General features: G+C 36.8%; 1 protein-coding gene across 14 annotated transcripts in view; it reads right to left on the bottom strand.

Annotated features, from left to right (window-relative positions):
- The window catches only part of Usp9x (ubiquitin specific peptidase 9, X chromosome), a 102,347-nt gene that overhangs the window by 79,916 nt on the left and 3,175 nt on the right, over positions 1-19,256 (bottom strand). The window lies entirely within an intron of this gene.

Below are 19,256 nucleotides of genomic sequence, written 5' to 3'. Positions count from 1 at the left end.
GATTCCATAATTGTAAGAAATCTACACTCTTATTATTTACATCCCATCCTTATCCGCAAACAAAAGACCTCAAACCCCATCACAACTTTTGGAGGGAATTTTTCTTTGTAAAGAGTAAACTGTATAACCTACTACTCCAATACAACTGAATTCATCAAATTAACTGTAGCTTTCTATTTTTGGTAAGATTTTCATTACAAGCACTTCTGGAAGACTGCAGGAAGACTGGGCTCTTTTGTTCCATCTAGGCCCTATTTATGGGGCAAAGTTCTACTTCAAGGGCAGCAAGCCAAGAATACTACAGTCCTAATAGCTCTTAATCCAATTTATCCACAGGTTCAAGATCCCAAGGCAGAAGATGGGCTAAAAGTCACAGGGTCGATGCTGCCTCCACACAGCTAAGAAGTAGGGGCTTCAACTATAAGAGAACCCACCTGCAGTCTGATTCTTCAGTTCTGAAGAGGTATAAAGGTTCCACCAGGGGGAATGTAAAAACAAAAAAAAAAAATCTAAGTTCTTTATGGTAAACTGGCTTTATTTCAATTAAGATTCTGGTAGCTCCATAAAAGCCAATAAAAACCACCCAGCTTAGTTTACCAAAAGAACCAGAGAAATAGAGCTGCAAACAACCATCCTGGGTCAAAACCAAAGCCCCAAGAACCAGCACAAAGGATTATCCCTGGAAAATGAGAACTTAATTGGATCAGGAACCAGACTGGGTAATTTTATATATAACCCAAAGCATTATGTAAAACAATAGAGCAATCAGTAGGTAATTAGTAAAAGCTAATATTTGAGTGGAAGAGTGGGCAGGCAAAGACAAGACACATACACTGCTTATTGGAACACACAACAGAGACCGCAGAGATTCCAAAAATTACAGGAAAGATTAAAATTGTTCAGCTAGTTATTACATAAATAAACCAAACAAACAAAGTCCTAGATGTGTTGGGCCAGTAAAAAAATCATTGCCCAATGTACTACATTGTATGAAGGGTCCATTTTTACATTAGAAATTAAAATACATGAAAACAAACAGGAAAAAGAAAAAAATAAAAACAAAAAACAAACAAAAAAATAAATTAAAAAAAAGAAAACAAAACAAACAGGAACATGTGGTCTACCTACGGGGAAAAAACCTTCAGAGTCCAGATGCCCAACTAAGCAAGGCTTCAAAACAGCTCTTTTATGTATCTTCAAAAAATTAAAGGAAAGCATGATACTAGGAAAGGAAAATGTGATTCTATCCTTTAAAGGTGGACTGTCAATAAAAATATAAAAAGGACAATATAAAGCAAAACCCAAGAGCCAAGTCAAAGGTCTGGACTTGACGAGTATAAATAAAATTAAAAATTCACTACAGTCAGCAAATTTACAGAGTGTTAGATAGCAATCTGAAAAGCTCTAAGAGCAAAAAAACCAAAACAAACAAAAAACAAAAGACAAAAAACAAAACAAAATAAAACCAAAAAAACCAAGAACAGATTATCAGAGCAATGTGTGTCACACATCAACATGGGGTAATGAAAAAGAAAAGATCTGCCAGGAAGTGGTGGCGCACGCCTTTGATCCCAGCACTTGGGAGGCAGAGGCAGGTGGATTTCTGAATTCGAGGCCAGCCTGGTCTACATAGTAAGTTCCAGGACACCCAGGGCTATACAGAGAAACCCTGTCTCAAAAAAACCGAGAGAGAGAGAGAGAGAGAGAGAGAGAGAGAGAGAGAGAGAGAAAAGATCTGTGATGAAATTATGTAAAGATCCAGACCAAGAAATTTCTATAATCAAACCAACACCTTGAAACAGAAAATTTTGGTATGAAAATATTATTTTGTCTACTCTTCACTGATTTAAAGCATAAACGGCAAATTTCAACAGTCTAGGATTTGACAATGGATTTTCCTAATAGCATGAGCAACAAAGGAACAGACAAACCAAATTTAATTAAAATTACAAACTTTGAGGGAAGGCTTGGGTTGTAGCACAATGGGAGAATGTAAGCACTGTATAGGCACTAAACTCAATCTCTAGCACCAAAAGTAAAAATTAAAGAGCCAGCCAAATGCCTAAGCTTTAATGAAGATGGGGGAGGTGGTAATAAGAATGGGGAGAAATTAGAACCCCTGTGTGTTGCTTTTAAAGAAAGGTAATTTTACCAAGAATGGTGGCACATACCTTTAATCCCAGCACTCTGGGGACAGAGACAGGCAGATCTCTCAGCTTGAGGCTAGCCTACTCTACAAAGTTCCAGGCTAGCAATGGCTAGCTTGTGTAGTAAGACTGTTTCAAAAAAGATTTTTATAAGCTGTGACATGCAAGAAAATGAGTGTATTATTTTATAAAATAAAATATGAAATAAGCCAGTTACAATAGGATACAAAAATGCCATATGATTCTATTTATGAGGTACCTAGTTGTCAAATTCATAAAACATAATTGTGGTTGTTGCCAGCCTTCCTTAATCATACTATTTTGTAGCCATAAGTTTATTGTCCCACACTCTTCTTGGCTTTGTCTAGCCACATGTTCTAAGAATATTTTTCTTGCAGTTTTACCTAATTTTTGTATGTACTTTAACCTCATATTCTAACTCAGTAACTTTAACCCTTCTAAACACCCCTTCCCTTCTATTAACCTTTAAAGGGTCTTATACTATCAGGAATTGAGGACATTTTCTGTTTATGTGTTAGTTTTGTTGTTGTTTTGGTTTTTTGAGACATAAAGAATTTTTTCTCTGTAGCCCTGGCTGTCCTGGAACCGGCTTTGCAGACTAGGCTGGCATTAAACTCATAAATCCACCCACCTCTTGCCTCTCAAGTGCTAGACCTAAAGGCATATGTCACTACATCTATTAGAACTTTTAACTGTTACTAATTATAAAGTAAGACACCTTTGGGTAACCAAACTGCTCTTAATTTCACTGTTTCTCATGAGTCCCATTATTTTTCCAAGCTGATTTTGCAGAACATAGGTTGTTCTTCTTGCAGCAATACATAGTGCAATATAACAGGATCACAAGTTCAATTTCCAAGTATCATCTTGCTCTCTCCAGGTGGCTAACACCTCCAGAGATTATTAGAAAACTTTAATGAGAGGATGTACAAGTGCCAGGAACATGCAAAAGGGACCCAGTAAATATATTTTTCCAAAATGCTGATTAGATTATTATTAACTCTTGCTAATTCTTATTTTTGAACCTTCAAAGGCTCCTTAAGAATATGATCCCTAGACTGGCTGGGAGTGGGAGTGGGGATCTCCAAATTATATACATTATCAAGATTTTCTGATTTTGATATACATTGCCACAATTACTATGGATGATTTGTGAAATACACAATTTCAACATCTTTATATAATACAACTCTTAATATTATGTTACATTAGCCCAAAACTCTATTATAATTAATAGTTACATTGTCCTTTGTGAAAACTGATTTTCAAGTTAAAAAAAAGTTACCCTTTGCAATACAATTCATAGTGTCATAATATTCCTATCAGAGTTTGTCCTGGCTCTAAAAAAAAAAATTAATAGCAGGGAAATTAAAGAAGCCAGTAACAAGATGACATCAAAATTATGCAGTTCTACACAATTATCTGTTGAATGAAAGAAAATACAAACAAACCACACTTTGAGGTACAAATGTATTTTTCCCATTTATTAGAGAAGTGAGTTAGTGATAAGTATCCAATTGTAGTTCTAATTCACTTGATTACACACACACACACACACACACACACACACAAACACATACACACTAGGTTTCTATCAATGCTAATAAGCTGGCTCAAGTTGGCTAATTCTGGTTCTAGATTTAGAGAATCTTTTAAAAACTCCCTATTATAAATATCGCATAGGGAATCTGGGCGTGGTAACACACCCCTTTAATTAAAGCACTCAGGAGGCACAGGTAGATTGCTGAGTTCGGGGCCAGCTGGGTCTATAAAACAAGTTCCAGAACAGCCAGTGCTACATAGAGAAACATTAAACAAATGTCATTTAAATATATCCAGAAACAAAATTAAAAATTAAATTTATTTATAGTTATATAAAACCAAACAAAATATATACATATATATATTGTAACTAAGTCCAAACAAACCTATTAATATAACATAACAGATTTGGAAGTAGTTGTGACTGCTAGGTTTGAATTCCTAAGCCTAGCATGGGTATACCAAAACCATCAGATGCCATGTGGAACAGCTTTCTTACTTCTACTTCAATTACTACATCACTCTGTACACATGTTATGCTATGATATCATTTGCTCCTGGCACCAACATACCATTCAAATTTGCCTGCTATTCTTAGTATCACAGAATCAACAGACAAAAGACTTATTTTTTAAAAGGTAAACTTTTGTTTCATGAAAACCAAACAAAACAAATATATACATAAATATATAATATAAATATAAAGCCACAACTTTATAGGGATTTGGGGAGGGATGGCTCAAAGAAAATTTAGGATTTGGAAATAACCAAATGAAATTGCCTACATCTATTCTTCCCCCCAGACATATTAACATTGCAAAACTCCTTGCTGCCATAGAAAATTTTCATACCATCAAAATGCTATTTCACCTTGTCATTGGTTTATTAATTACAGTTCTGCTTCCTGAAACATACATATAACACAAAGTTAAATTCACCACTATCTACCTTAGTAATTTTCTTTCAAAAAAAAAAAGAAACGAAAAACCACCCCAGATTTATTTATAGTTCGGGGTCTATTTACAACAAAAAGGTATATATTTACCTAAAATTTATTAAATCCTTGCAAAGGATATAAGAGCACAATAAACATTATCAGCCAACATTCATGAGAAATGTTGATTTAAACCATTAAGACATAAATCATGTATCAAGCAATAAACCCTTCTGTAACATGTATTACCTACCCTACTCTCGAAATGACTGCGTAAGATGAACTCAAAGTTACTAGCTAACAGACTTTGATTGTTTTTCCAGACAGGGTTTCTCTGTGTAGCCTTAGCTGTCCTGGAACTCAAGAGATCTACCTATCTCTGCCTCCCGAGTGCTGGATTAAAGGTGCCTTCACCACTGTTAAGCTGTCAAAACACTTTAAAGGTGACTAATTGAACAGAATGACTGATTCAGAACCAAGACTTTGTTCAATAAATATCTTAATCAAGGCAGATAGATCATTAATAACTATCTTTATGTATATCTTTTTGCCTGAACCCAGACTAGTTAAGTAACAGATGTAGAAGAATAAAGGACATGACAAAGGAAACTAAACAATTTCAAAATGTTTCCCATTAATGACATTATCTCATTGTATTATTCAAAAGTCATAATACAAATCAATTTATCTGAACCGTACAATTGAATGGGTCTTTCTATATTTAGAGTTGCACAATTAAAATTACAGAATATTTTTATGACCCACAAGAGAAAAACCATACCAAAGCTAAGGGAGTAGAGCTCAGTAGCACATAGTATGCAAGAAGCCCTGGACCAGCACCAGAAAGAAACCATACTCCCCATTATGCAGCCACTCCCCACTCCCTACAGCCTCCCTTAATCTACTTTCTACAACGGGTTTCTTTCATTTCAGAATGCTTTCAAAGTTCATGAAAGTTGAAACATATACCACTACTTTGCTTTTTATTGCTAATATTCCACTGTATAATATATATTTTCACCATATGAGGACATTTGACCTTTTTGGTTGATTTTTGTTTTTCAAGACAGTATTTCTCTTGTGCAGCCCCAGCTGTCCAGAAACTCACTCTGTAGACCAGGCTGGCCTCAAACTCAGAGATCCACATGCCTCCCAAGTGCTGGGATTAAAGGTGTGTACCACCATGCCAGGCTCTGTGACAACATTTGTATTAGTTTAAAATAAAAAAAAAAAAATCACTGAAATCAGAGTGTCCACCAAAAGAAGAATGGATAAATTAAATGATACATTGATCGATAATAATCAATAAAAATTAAATGATCAATGTATCAATGTTTAATTTATCCATTAATGATGTGCACATAACTGTAGTAGAAAGGTCAAAATATGTTTTGGAGTAATAAGGGAACCATCTAGACTACTACTAAAAATGTTCTATATAATAACCTGACTGGTGACTATACAGGTAAATTATCAGTTAAAAAATAAAGTTTTATAGTAGATTAGATGCCACTCTAAAGATCTAAACTTTGTCGATAGCAGTCTAGTAGTAAGTTACTGATTCTCCAAGCAGGGTCTGGGGGTTCCCTGGAATCTATGAGATCCTCTATTTACTAGAGATCACAAGGTTTTTTCTTAGTTAGATATCACTTGTCACAAAATATTACACCCAGCTGTCTTTCAGAGATGGAAAAATTATAAACCACCAGTGTTCTTGAGAATTCTTATTTTGGGAAAGTCTTTTTTCATAAAAACATTTACACTGATAGGCAATGAGTTATTCTTACTTAATTTTTATTATTTCTATGCACGCACACGTAGATACCTATGGAGGTCAGAGGGTGATTGACCTGCTAGAACAGGAGAGTTATACCTGGTTGTGAGACACCCAATACAATCTTTGAAAACTGTTAGGCTAAGAAAAAATATATAAGCCTTCTAAGCACTTGAGAGGTAGAGGCAGTTGGATCTTTGTGAGTTCAAAGCCAACCTAGACCATAGAGAAAGTGGTCCAGGATAGCCAGAGCTACACAGAGAAACAAACAAACAAAAACCCAAAACAAAAGCAAACAAAAAAAAAAAAAAAAAGAAAAAAGGGAAAAGAGACAGACAGACAGACAGACAGACAGACAGACAGAAAGAGCAATAAAAACCAATAAGCTTGTTTGGCTAGCTCCCTTTAAAAAGTAATCAAAGTGGGGTATCACTATTTTCTCTGAATTCATGCTGAACAAAAAACACTGCTAGTGCATTTACCTATGCACTCATCTTCTACTTCTACTCAGAAAAACTTATTTCCCCTTAAATATTATTTTTTTTTTCCTAGCAGGCTACCAATCTTAAGCTGCATTAATGTTCTTGAAGCTTAAGCTAGACTTCAGATGAAAGAAAACTTCAAGCTTGGGACTAGGGACATACCTCAGTAATAGGACGCTTGCCTAGAATGTATGAACTATGCGTTTAATCCTTGGCACCACAAAACAGCAATGATTATTCAATCATGGCTTATGTTGTTCTGTCAAAAATTATACATCTACACTACCAAATCTATGGTCCCTAAATTCACACTGCAAGCTACTGGCCAACTACAATTAGCCCATATGAATGTGGATTTTGTAAAGCTCTCCAGACTCCATGTAGGTATAGAAACAGGCTAAGGAAATATTCAAGCTGTAGCATCCCTCTGTTCTTCAAGCACTTTGTCAATCCCAATTTTGTTGTACCCTTTCCATTTTCTTTTACTTGAAAAACTATTCCAAACTCCACTTCTCCCTCTACCCTTCCACTGAATAACCCCAATTCTCACTAAAAACAAAAAGGGCTCCTTAAAAAAGCAAATACATGGGGATTAGGAGATGGCTAATTAGTTAAGAGCACTGGCTGCTCTTCCAAAGGTCCTGAGTTCAATTCCCAGCAACCACATGGTGGCTCACAACCATCTTTAGGGAGATCGGGTGCCCTCTTCAGGCAGGTGGATGTATATGCAGCAGAGCACTCATACATTAAAGAAATAAAATTTTAAAAAAAGAAAGGAAATAAACCCTACAAAAATAAGCAATAAAATTACAGCTACCTTAAACAGATAGATTATTCATCTATTTTTACAGATTCAATTATTTTTAAAGTAGCAAGATAACAGCTAAAGAAAACATGGAGAGCCTATAGTTAACTCTTTCTGATGCCAGGTCCTGGACCTCTTACATGTAGAGGACAAAGATGATAAATATATTTAGATAATTCACCCTGTAATGTAAAGGTACACATTGCGTGAGTAGTCCTATAACCCAGATTCTGCTCTGTGACCTTTCAACATGTCTCAGCAGTCAGCAGCTCCTAGTGGGAGGGAATTGGAGCTAGGAGAAGTTAAAAGGTGTTTTGCCCTAGAATCCATACAGAGACAAAGACAGAACCCTGTGGGATCCCATTCTTTTATTTCATTGCCAAAATCTTTGTTACTTAAAAAGAACTATTATAATACTATTTCAATTCCCTGCTACATTTCTACTTCAGTATATCTACCATGCTATGCTTAGAATCTGTGTTTGTGTATACAGATTAGGAAAACCTTGGGTATAGTTCATTAGATATTACCCACCTTATGTTTTGAGACAGGGTCTCTTCATCTGCCTGGAACTGTCCAAATAGGAAGGGCTGGCGTGATCCATCTAGCTCTATTTCCTCATTGCTGTACCTGACTTTGAGTTCTGGGGATTTAACTAACTCAGGTCTTCATGCTTTAATGACTGTCCTATCTCCCCAACCCCTCAGAATTATCTTTAAAAAGAAAACCCAGAAACCACTGTCTTTCACTTAAAGACCCTTCACTTATTATGAAATCCAAACTTAAATGCCCTAACATAGTATCTGTAACCTAGCCTTAAACTAAGTCTCATCTCCCATAACTCCTCCCGACTCACTCTCACCAGTGTTCTTTCTATGCTATACTAGTTTTTCCTCTAAAACCACGCTTTCATTCTGCCATTGTATTGTTTCAAGTAATAGGTCTCAATTTTGCATTTGGTACACACTTTTCCAATTCCTGAAGCCATTATAAGTCATCACAATAGGGAGAAAGGTCCTACTGAAATTCTATAGGTAGAAATCAGAGATAATTAGTAAGTATACAGCATGCCTCGAGGAAATATCTGGTCAAATAGTATTTAATCAGTAACATCAAGGTTAAGAAACACCACCTGATGGTTCCTACTCCAATCCAGGCAGCATCAAAATGACATCTTTCAAGATTTGTAAGCCTCATTTTAAAAATCCAAACTGAGCAATCTCTCCTATCACTATATTTTTCACACTTTTTGTGGTTGTTTTTTGGTGCTGAGAATTGAGCTCAAGAGCCTCACGCTTAGTAAATATCCAGTTCCTTGCACCAGATACAGCTCTTAGGTAACTGTCTACCCCAGCATCCTAGGGTCTTTAAGGAAGACGTTAATAGTGATCCTTACATCAATATGAACTAACCAGTACCCCCTTGGAACTATACCACCAACCAAAGAAAACACATGGTGGGACTCGTGGCTCTAGCAGAAGATGGCCTAGTCAGCCATCAATGGGAGGAGAGGCCCTTGGTCCTGAGAAGGCTCTATGCCCCAGTATAGGGGAATGCCAGGATCAGGAATGGGAGTGGGTGGGTTGGGAGAAGGGGGAGAGGAGAGGGGATAGGGAATTTTCAGAGGGGAAACTAGGAAAGGGGACATTTGAAATGTAAATAAAGAAAATATCTAATGAAAAAAATTAACAATCCTTATATCTCCCTACACCTATAATGATGATAAATGAATGAATTTAAGTCAATCATCACAGCAAGGCAGTAATCAGTTTAAGTTTGAATTTTTTTTTTACAATTTCACCAAGATCAAATACAGTCTCACCACTTAGCAGTTACAACTATAATCTAAGTCTTTGGGATTGTTGAGGGTATGGTAGGTGGAAAGGAAGACATTCCTTATTAACCTGTTACAATACCTAATACACAGAGGAAGGGGTGCAGAGACAGGGATTATGAAGGGCTGGAGTACTTACTACACCAACTACTGACCAATTAGGTCTGAGAATGAGAAAGAACCTTGCAAAAGCAGACTGTCAAAATGACTTTTGTTTCTTATGGAACTGGCACAGTATCTGGTGCAAGCATTTTGAGAAGTATTTGGGGAAAGCAGGAAGAAAGGGCATTAAAACAACCCCGAGCTTACATTTATATGACTAATTAACTTCAATGCATAATAGGAAGGGGAAGCTCTCACAAAAAATAAATTCATGGGAAGATTCTTTAGTCTTCATTCAGCTATACACTACAACCACTTTCCCCAGTCAGACCTGGTGGTTCCTGACTATAATCCTAGCACTCTTGATTGAGGCTGAAGCAAGAAGATCAAAGATCACAGGGAGCTGGAGGCCAGAAGAGATTACACTTAAGTTACTGGCTTTAAGGAGGGAAAAAACGAGACAGGCATGGTGGTACAGGCCTGTATTCTCTACCAGCTCTTGGGAAGGTGAGGCAGGAAGATCATGAGTTTGAGACCAGAAACATGAAAGCCTGTCTCGAAGTCAACAACAAAAAGAAAACAAATTAAAAAAAATACTACTCCATCCTCAAGTGTACTTCCTTGTCCTCTTTCAAAGAATTCAAATCTCTCAAAGCTAAATAACAGTGTTTCTCCATTCTCAGAATGGAGGAATTTATAAAATTCCTGATTACGTTCAACTGTCAAATAGAAGCTATGGGCTAGGAATATAGCTCAGTTGGTGTAGTACCTGTCTGGTGTTAGTACAGCCCTGGTTTAATACTCAGCACTGCATAAACCGTGCATGGCAATACACTCCTATAATCCCGGCATTCAGGAGGTAGGAGGTTTAAGGTCACATTCACCTACACAGTGAGTTACAGCATAGCCTGGTATACATAAAACTATGTCTCAGAAAAACAAACTACTACTACAAAAAAGTAGAAACTGTCTTTAAAAAAAAAAAGAGTATGGGAAATAAAAGTTAAAAAGTGAATAGGACATTTTTTAAAGTGGGAAATAAAGTTGTAAAATCATACTAAAATCAACTTTATGTTAAGTTTTGAACAAAAAAGTTATCTACAGAAGTGGAGTAAAGAGCTAAAACTAATGACTGGCAGAATGATGATGGATGTCTTTATTTCTAGCTACCTAAAAGACTACATTTCATAATCAGAAAAAAAGTATAACACCCCTGAAAGCTTTCCATCAAATATTAAATTACAGCTTAATTGTCTTGAAAGAGAACTTTGATATTTTAAAATTTTATATCAAATGAAGTTTCACTGTATTTGATAATGCAGTTTTCCAATTTAGCTTACATCACTGGCCTCCTTTCAAAATTGTATTGGCTCAAAGATTCTAATGCAGTAAATATGGAAACTAATTTTAAATTCATTTTAATATAGGGTGGGACAACTCTGGGTTTTTTTTTAACCTTGTATTCTTTTTGTTTTGTTTTGTTTTGTTTTTTCAAGACAGGGTTTCTCTGTATAACCTTGGCTGTCCTGGAACTCACTCTGTAGACCAGGCTGGCCTCGAACTCAGAAATCCACCTGCCTCTGCCTCCTGAGTGCTGGGATTATTAACCTTGTATTCTTACTACCTTGTATAATTCCTAATACACAGTACAATCCAGTAATAACTGGCATTTACTATATAATTGAACTTTAAGCACAAAGCAGAATATTCAATATAGAACTACACTGTAATAGATCAATGAAGTAGGATATGGTAGAATTAATGGAATTATTTTCTTGGGGTAATTTCCTATCTGGGAACTTTTTAGAGGCACATTCTAAGCCTCTGCGGACTAACTGAAATAAACTCTGGGAATGAGCAGAGAAATTTTTGGACAAGCCCTCCAGGTCTGGGAACCACTTCTCTAAACCAGGTCAGGCAAAACCAGGATGACAAACTATATCCAACCTCTTGGTTTGTTTGTTTGTTTGTTTTTTGATCAACCTACAAGATTAAGAAAGATTTAACACAGAAATATTTGCAATCAACCAACAAAATACTATGTTATACTCCCAAACCAAGTTTTGCTTTTTCTCATTAGACCTATATTATACTTAATGTGTCTAGTTACATTTTTATTTCAACATACCATTCAATGTCCTCAATTTTGCCTCTTGGCCCACAAAGTCCAAACTATTATTATCTGGCCTCTTATAGAAAAGGTTTGCCTAATCTTTCCTTTGACCTGAGTTATTATAAAGAAAAGCAACCCAATCGTTTTGCACTATTGTGCTCAGAAACAAACCACTCTGTTAAGGTTAGAATACAGGTCTAAACATCTACTGCCATGTTCTCTGGTGTCAAAGTAATAAACAGACTCAAGAAGCTCATATGATTGAGAATAAAGACAAGAAAAAGAGACCTGTAACCAACCACCAATATTTGTTGACTTTCAAAAGCCACCAGTCAGCAAAACACAAGGCACAAAGACAGGAATGGGAATCCCCTTCTCTACCTTTTTTCCCCCGTCTTTCCCTTCCATATTCAGAATGTACAGGTTGAGATTTAACATCCAAGACTAACAGCTCAAAATCATCTGAAGGAAAACAATTCCTTTGATAACATTTGATTAACATGGTACATCATGTTAAAAGTTCACATAAATGATAACATCTGTATGGAGGTTCAGTCCAATTCATTCCAACAGATATGGTGGGAGAAGTGGTCCAACCTGGCCATGCCATAAGTAGGGTTTGGTAGAGGGAGCAGGGCTTCAAACAGACCTAGCTTGAAGGCTTTCTCTGTGCCTACTCTTTCTTGAGCATTTTACTGACCCAGTGATCCTGGCTATAAGTCACTTCACTTCATTGCCTCAGTTTCTTGGGTGGTATAAGTAATGAACAAAAGTAATGGCAACAATTATCATTTATTTATCCCACAATCTCAAGTCAGTAATACTTCAATGTAAATTAAAAATTAAGGCACTTTCAAATGCAGCTTGGTCTTCATGCAGGTCCCCCAACAACTGAAGCAGAGGCTGTCCCTGAATCTGTTGCCTGCCTGTGGATCCTGTCCCTCTAACTGCACCAACTTGCCTGGCCTCAGAGGGAGAGAACGCACCTGCAGTAACCTGGTGTGCAGGTATGGGGGACACCCAGGAAGGGCTCCCCATTCTCAGAGAAGGGGGGAAGATCTGTGTGAGGGGGTACTGGGAGGAGAACCTGATATTGGGATGTAAAGTGAATAAATAAATTAAGGAACTTTCAAGCCAACAAAAATACTGACCTCTAGAAGATAAGCTAAATTATAAAGTATAGAACATGAAAGTAAGGACGGCAACAATTTGGAAAAAGGATGAGAAAAGCAGAGGCAAGAACAGGTAATAAGGAGGTATAATGATCAAAGTACACAATAACATTTAGAAATAATGAAATTCATTTTGTACAAGATGATACACTGCTGGGCGTGGTGGCACACACCTTTAATCCCAGCACTCGGGAGGCAGAGGCAGGCAGATTTCTGAGTTTGAGGCCAGCCTGGTCTACAAAGTGAGTTCCAGGACAGCCAAGGCTACACAGAGAAACACTGTCTCCAAGAAAAAACAGAGACCAGTGTTCTCTTGAGTTTGAGGCTTGCTACTTTGTAAAAATACTTTGTAAAAAAAAAAAAGATACACTAATTTTTAAAAACTTAAGAGCAAAAAGTTTTGGCCTTTTTGTTTTTTTGTTTTGTTTTGTTTTTTTGAGACAAAGTCTTGCTATGTAGCTATGTAGAATAGTAGCAAGGCTCAAACTCAAGAGAACACTGGTCTCTGCTTCTGCCTCCCAAGTGCTGGAATTAAAGGCTTGCATGCCCAGCTGAAGTTTTCCTTTTGTTTTGTTCAAGGGTTAGCTAACCCTGCCAATAAACATGCAACTTTTTAAAAACTCTTTCAGAATATCAGCCCTGTGACATTTATCTTTACAATTAGTCAGTCAAAAGAAAATGAACTTCCGGTTGGGGAGATGGCTCAGCAGTTAAGAGCACTGACTGCTCTTCCAGAGGTCCCGAGTTCAATTCCCAGCAACCACATGGTGGCTCACAACCATCCGTAATGGGATCCGATGCCCTCTACTGCTGTGTCTGAAGACAGCTACAGTGTATTTGTATAAATAAAAATAATATAAAAAAATAAAAGAAAATGAATTTAATGAAAACCAGCCTCAGCAAGTCTGTGAGACTCTGTTTCAAAATAAAAAGTAAATAAAAGATGAAAGAATGGCATTGGAGATACATACAGGTTAGTGGCAAAGAGAACACTTGCTAAAGCATGTCCAAGGCCTGGTTTCAATCCCTGGTACTGCAAGCAAATCAAATAGGACCCCAATTTTGCCATTCAAGGAGATCAATAATGTTGTAAGTGTACTGCAAATAATAAAAAGTAAAGGACAAAATCCCTGACCTTAACTATCCATTAACTGATGAATGATGGCAAAGGTATTTGTTTAAAAAACAACTGGTATTAGTTCATTATGGAAATAACTTCATGAAGAAGGTAATCTATATTATACATGCTATCTTGGTTATGTTTCTTCATCTCACTGGGCCATTTCCTTCTGTTCAGAAGGACTAGGTTTAGCAGTACAGTGGTGATGCACACCTTTAAACCCAATATTGGGAAAGCAGAGGCAGGCAGATCTCGGAGACTGGACTACAAAGCAAGCTTTATGACAGCCAGGATTGTTACACAGAGAAACTCTTTTGTCTTGAAAAACAAAAAATAAACAAAAGACTAGATTCATTGCAGAATTCATCGTAAAGGAACTATCAAGGCTCAGCAGTTAAGAGTACTTGCTCTTGGCCGGGCAGTGGTGGCGCACGCCTTTAATCCCAGCGCTTGGGAAGCAGAAGCAGGTGGATTTCTGAGTTCAAGGCCAGCCTGGTCTGCAAAGTGAGTTCCAGGACAGCCAGGGATACACAGAGAAACCCTGTCTCGAAAAACCAAAAGAGTACTTGCTCTTGCAGAGGACCTAGGTTTGGTTGCTAGCAAGCCACCTTGTGGCTTACAACTATAACTCCAGTTCCAAAAGACCCAATGTTTTCTTTTGGTCTCAAAGGCACAGAATCCATGTGTGCATTTAACAGACACATAAGATAGATGGATGGGGTGGGATGACCCATGTCTGAGTTCCAGGCCAGCCTGGACTACACAGCAAGCTCCAGGCTAACCAAGTGATTGATTCTCTCTCTCTCTCGCCCGCCCGCTCACTCACATAAGTCAGGACTCCTCTAACTAGTGAAGGGAAATATCAAAATAGCAAATATTTTAATGACTGATTAATGTGAAGTTCCTTTTTTGCCAACATGCATGATCACCATGTACATGCCTGATGCTGAGAGATCAGAAGGCAGCATTGGATTCTCTGAAACTAGAGTTATGGAAGGTTGTGAATCACCATGTAGGTGATAGGAACTGAATCCAAGTCCCCTAGAAAAGCAATAAATCCTCTAAACCATGGAACTAGCCCCAGCAAAAGTATTTTTTAAAAATCTTGTTGAAGGCTGGTAAAATGGCTCAGTGGACAAAGAAAGGTGTATCTTGAGTTTCATTCCAGAGACCCAGATGGTGAAAGGCAAGTTGTCCTCTTGATTTCTACAAGAACTCCCCCCCTCATAAATAAATGTAACCAAATACAGAGAATTGACTATGTCCACCAAATGGGTGTGCCAGACATTTTCTGAGGGCTAAGGATCTATCAATGAGTGACTTAGAACTGAGTTTGTGTAGACAGAATCCAACAACCCAAAAGACCCTAAAAGCACACACACCACACACAATTTTGAGATAGAATCTCCCTGCATTGTCCATCACCTCCATTCACAAGCAATGTTCCTGCCTCAGGCTTCCAAGAGCTGACAGGTATGAGCAGATCTGTGGGAAAACAACAACCAAAGCAACTAAACAAAATGAATTAATACAAAGGCACCCAATGTAGGAAAGTAAAGACTCAATTCCTAAAGCCCATATGTGAAGAATGCTCAAAGAACTCATATCCAGCTGGGCATAACAGACTTGGTATCCTAGCACTGGGAGGCAGAGGCAAGTGGATCTCTTTGAGTTTAAGGCCAGCCTGGTCCATCTATCAAGTTTCAGACCAACCAAGGTTACACACATGGTGAGACCCTGTCTCAAAAAAACCCAAAACCTCATTTACACTATCCTTGATACATCCTTCACTAGAGAAAATAAATTCAGACTATGTTATTTTAAAGAAACTGAAAATAGGACAATCCCATTGGTTTAATGGTCTACTGCTTATATCTACCTAAATCAGTTTCTATGACACACATAAAAATGATGGCAATTAGAGCCTAGGTGGGACTTTATAGATAACTAATCTGGCGCCTCTCCTTTTACACAATAGTATTTGCTAGAACAATGCCTAGGACACAGCAAATACCAAATAATTATTTGTGATAGATAAAAATAGCCAATGCATTAAAACATATTAAAAACATAACTCTGGAGCCAGAAACCTTAATTGAGAAGGTTCCCAAAACTCATGAATGTGTGAAATAATACATTTGAGTCATGCCTGTGCAATCACTGTCTCATAAACCTAATCAATCTAAGTGCTGAACTTCTCCCTATATTTGAGTTCAAGTCAGAAATTGATTGACAAAATTAGGTTCAAGTGTATTGCTAACAAAACACAAAATGCACAGGACTGCAAATCCTCCCTTTCCCCTAAAATGAACTGCAAAATAACTCTCTTGTCCTGGGCTTAATCTATAGAATAAGACCAAGACAAAAATACTTTGAAAATGTTCCACAAATGATTCTGACACACAGTTGAGACAGAGAAACAACTGTTAGGGCAATCACCCAGAATAAAATTGGAAACTTCTCAGTGTGGCATGGCAGGTCTATATTCTCATGTACTTAGGAGGCTGAGGCCAATCTGTGCTTCATAGGGAACCAGTCTGAAAACACCAACCAAAAGTCATTTGCTGAATATACATGTAAGGTATATATGTACCTATGATGGGTAGAGGACTTAGCATAGGTGTGCTTGAAATATAAATTTTAATCATTTCTCAGCCTTTTGGCAAAGATCAAGTATAATTTTAGGTAAATATCTCATTTTTACAGTAGAATACTTTCCAATTATCTTTTCCCTAAAAATATACTAGTCATTTTAGCACCAATAACATGTCAGAAAATTTCATAGTCTCTCTCTCTCTTTTTTTTTTCTATGTAAGAAAATTCAGAGCCAGATGATGTACCAGCAAGTACCTGCAACCCCAGCACTTGGAAGGCAGAGGCAGAAGATCAGTTTAAAGTCACTTCTGGCTATACAGCCAGTTTGTATCCAGCCTAGGTTTGTGAGCTCCTGTCTCAAAACACAGAAACATAAATAATACAAAAGAACTTTAAAAACCAATAAAATTCCATTTTCTAAGACTCACTAAAGATATTTGAGGATTTAGGATATGATATTAAGAATGATCATAGATGGGCTGGAGAGATAACTCAGAGGGTAAGAGCACTACCTGCTCTTCCAAAGGTCCTGAGTTCAAATCCCAGCAACCACATGGTGGCTCACAACCATCTGTAATGGAATCTGATGCCCTCTTCTGGAGTGTCTGAAGAGAGTGATACTGTACTCATATACATAAAGTAAATAAATCTTTTTTAAAAAGAATGATCATAGAGATAGAGATGTAACTTGGTGGTAGCACTTAACTGTCCTAGCAATCATGAGGCCCTAAGGAAACAAGGCACATAAACCAAACATCTGTTGTGGCTATTTTCATTCCATGATTAACAACCAACACTACAAAAATGCTAAAAGAAACCCTTAGTCTTAAATTTTTTACTGAAAGTAAAATTTTAAATTAAATGAAATTCTGAGTTCTCAAACTGGAATTACAATTTCACTGTATGTTGAGATAATATGAATTCCTAAGAAACCTATTTCAGGAATGTAAAAATTGCCTAGTATTATTTTAGACATAAAGTCACTAACTAATAACCTATTATTCTGAACATATTAGTAGAGGTATGGAAGACACCTATTTGTTCTATTTTCCATGGCCAATCAAGCTAATTTTCAAATATCAATTTTGATAATTTTAAAAATAAAACTAATCTAAAGCTACTCTGTTACAATCAACAAACAAACTAAAGGTTCTAAATTTCTTTTAAAATAGTAGTCAGTATCATTTCTCTAATATGGCACTTAAGTTAAACTTAAGTCCCACTAGCTAAGTATGACAGATGGCAGGCCCTCCACTGGTATAATAACAATAATACCTATATAATGTAATAAATGAGAATGTTTAAATGATTAGCAGTGTAACTAATACTAAATAAGTGCTAATTATCCTGAAAATGGAAAGCAGTTAGAAAAAGCTCCATTTCCGTATTTATCTATAAAAGATCTATAACAATATGCAACAGCCCCACAGTTTTAACTGATACAGTATCAGAATCATTCACAGTACTCTTAAAATATAGCTTCTATTCAGTCCCATATCAGATAAACAAAACCACTTGCAAGTGAGTCTAACATCCAGAGTATGAATGAAGCAAATCCTTCCCAAACACTTGTAAAAGCACAAGACAGCAACAAATAACATGGTTCTCAAAGATGCAGATCCTAAAACAATGAAAGGGAAACTAGACTTGTTTCTCAATTTCAAGATTCAGAAAACTTATCAGCAAGAAAAGAAACATAATATGCAAAATAATAAAAGTATTGTGTTTTTAAAATAAAATTCAAGTAGTTCAACAACCACAAAATATTTCACTTCATAGGGGACCAAAGACTAATCCATATATATACATGTGTTATTTTTTAATTATTTACTTATTTATTTTATGTATATGACTACAATGTCAATGTCTTCTGATACACCAGAAGAGGGCATCAGATCCTATTACAGAGGTTTGTGAGCCAACATGTGGTTGCTAGGACTTGAACTCTGGAAGAGCAGTCTGTGCTCTTAACCACTGAGCCATTGGTTCTCCAGCCCATGTGGGTTAATTTTAAATTAGTGTGTGTGTGTGTGTGTGCGCATGTCAGAGGGGTGTCAGATCCCCCGGAACTGGAGTTACAGTCTGTGGGCTGCCTGATGTGGATGCTAGAACTCCAACTTGTATTCTCTGCAGGAACTCTAATCGTAACTACTGAGCCGGTTTTCCAGCCCCAGACATCACTATATAGTTCAAGTAATTTCCTCTCACCTGCTTTAAACAAAGACTGGTTCCAATAATAAAATTCTAGAAATATAAAAACTTTAAAAATCCATCCATTAAATAGAAAAAAATAAACGAATATTATGTTTTCATGTGTCTAACTCATCAATAACTAAATGACTGGCATATGACAAACATCTGTAAGTAGCTTTAATTATAATTATGTCAAAAAAGAAATTGAAGAGACACCACTAAATTGCTCTTCTAGAGAGTATCAGGAAATGTATTTCAAGATGCTAAAAGACAAAAGACCCAAGGTAAATCCTACTGGATGGAGCATTCCACTGATAGGCAGGAAATGAAGGGATCCCCAGGAAATGCTCCATGATTTAAGGAGGAAATCTCTTCAAAGTTACTTTCAGAAAAATTTTAAAAAAACCTAAGATTTCTTGTCC

Source organism: Mus musculus, chromosome X (genome assembly GCF_000001635.26).
Source record: "Mus musculus strain C57BL/6J chromosome X, GRCm38.p6 C57BL/6J".
Classification (NCBI taxonomy): Eukaryota; Metazoa; Chordata; class Mammalia; order Rodentia; family Muridae; genus Mus; species Mus musculus.
The sequence above is the reverse complement of the archived record's forward strand: the minus strand, read 5'-3'. Positions and strand labels throughout refer to the sequence as shown.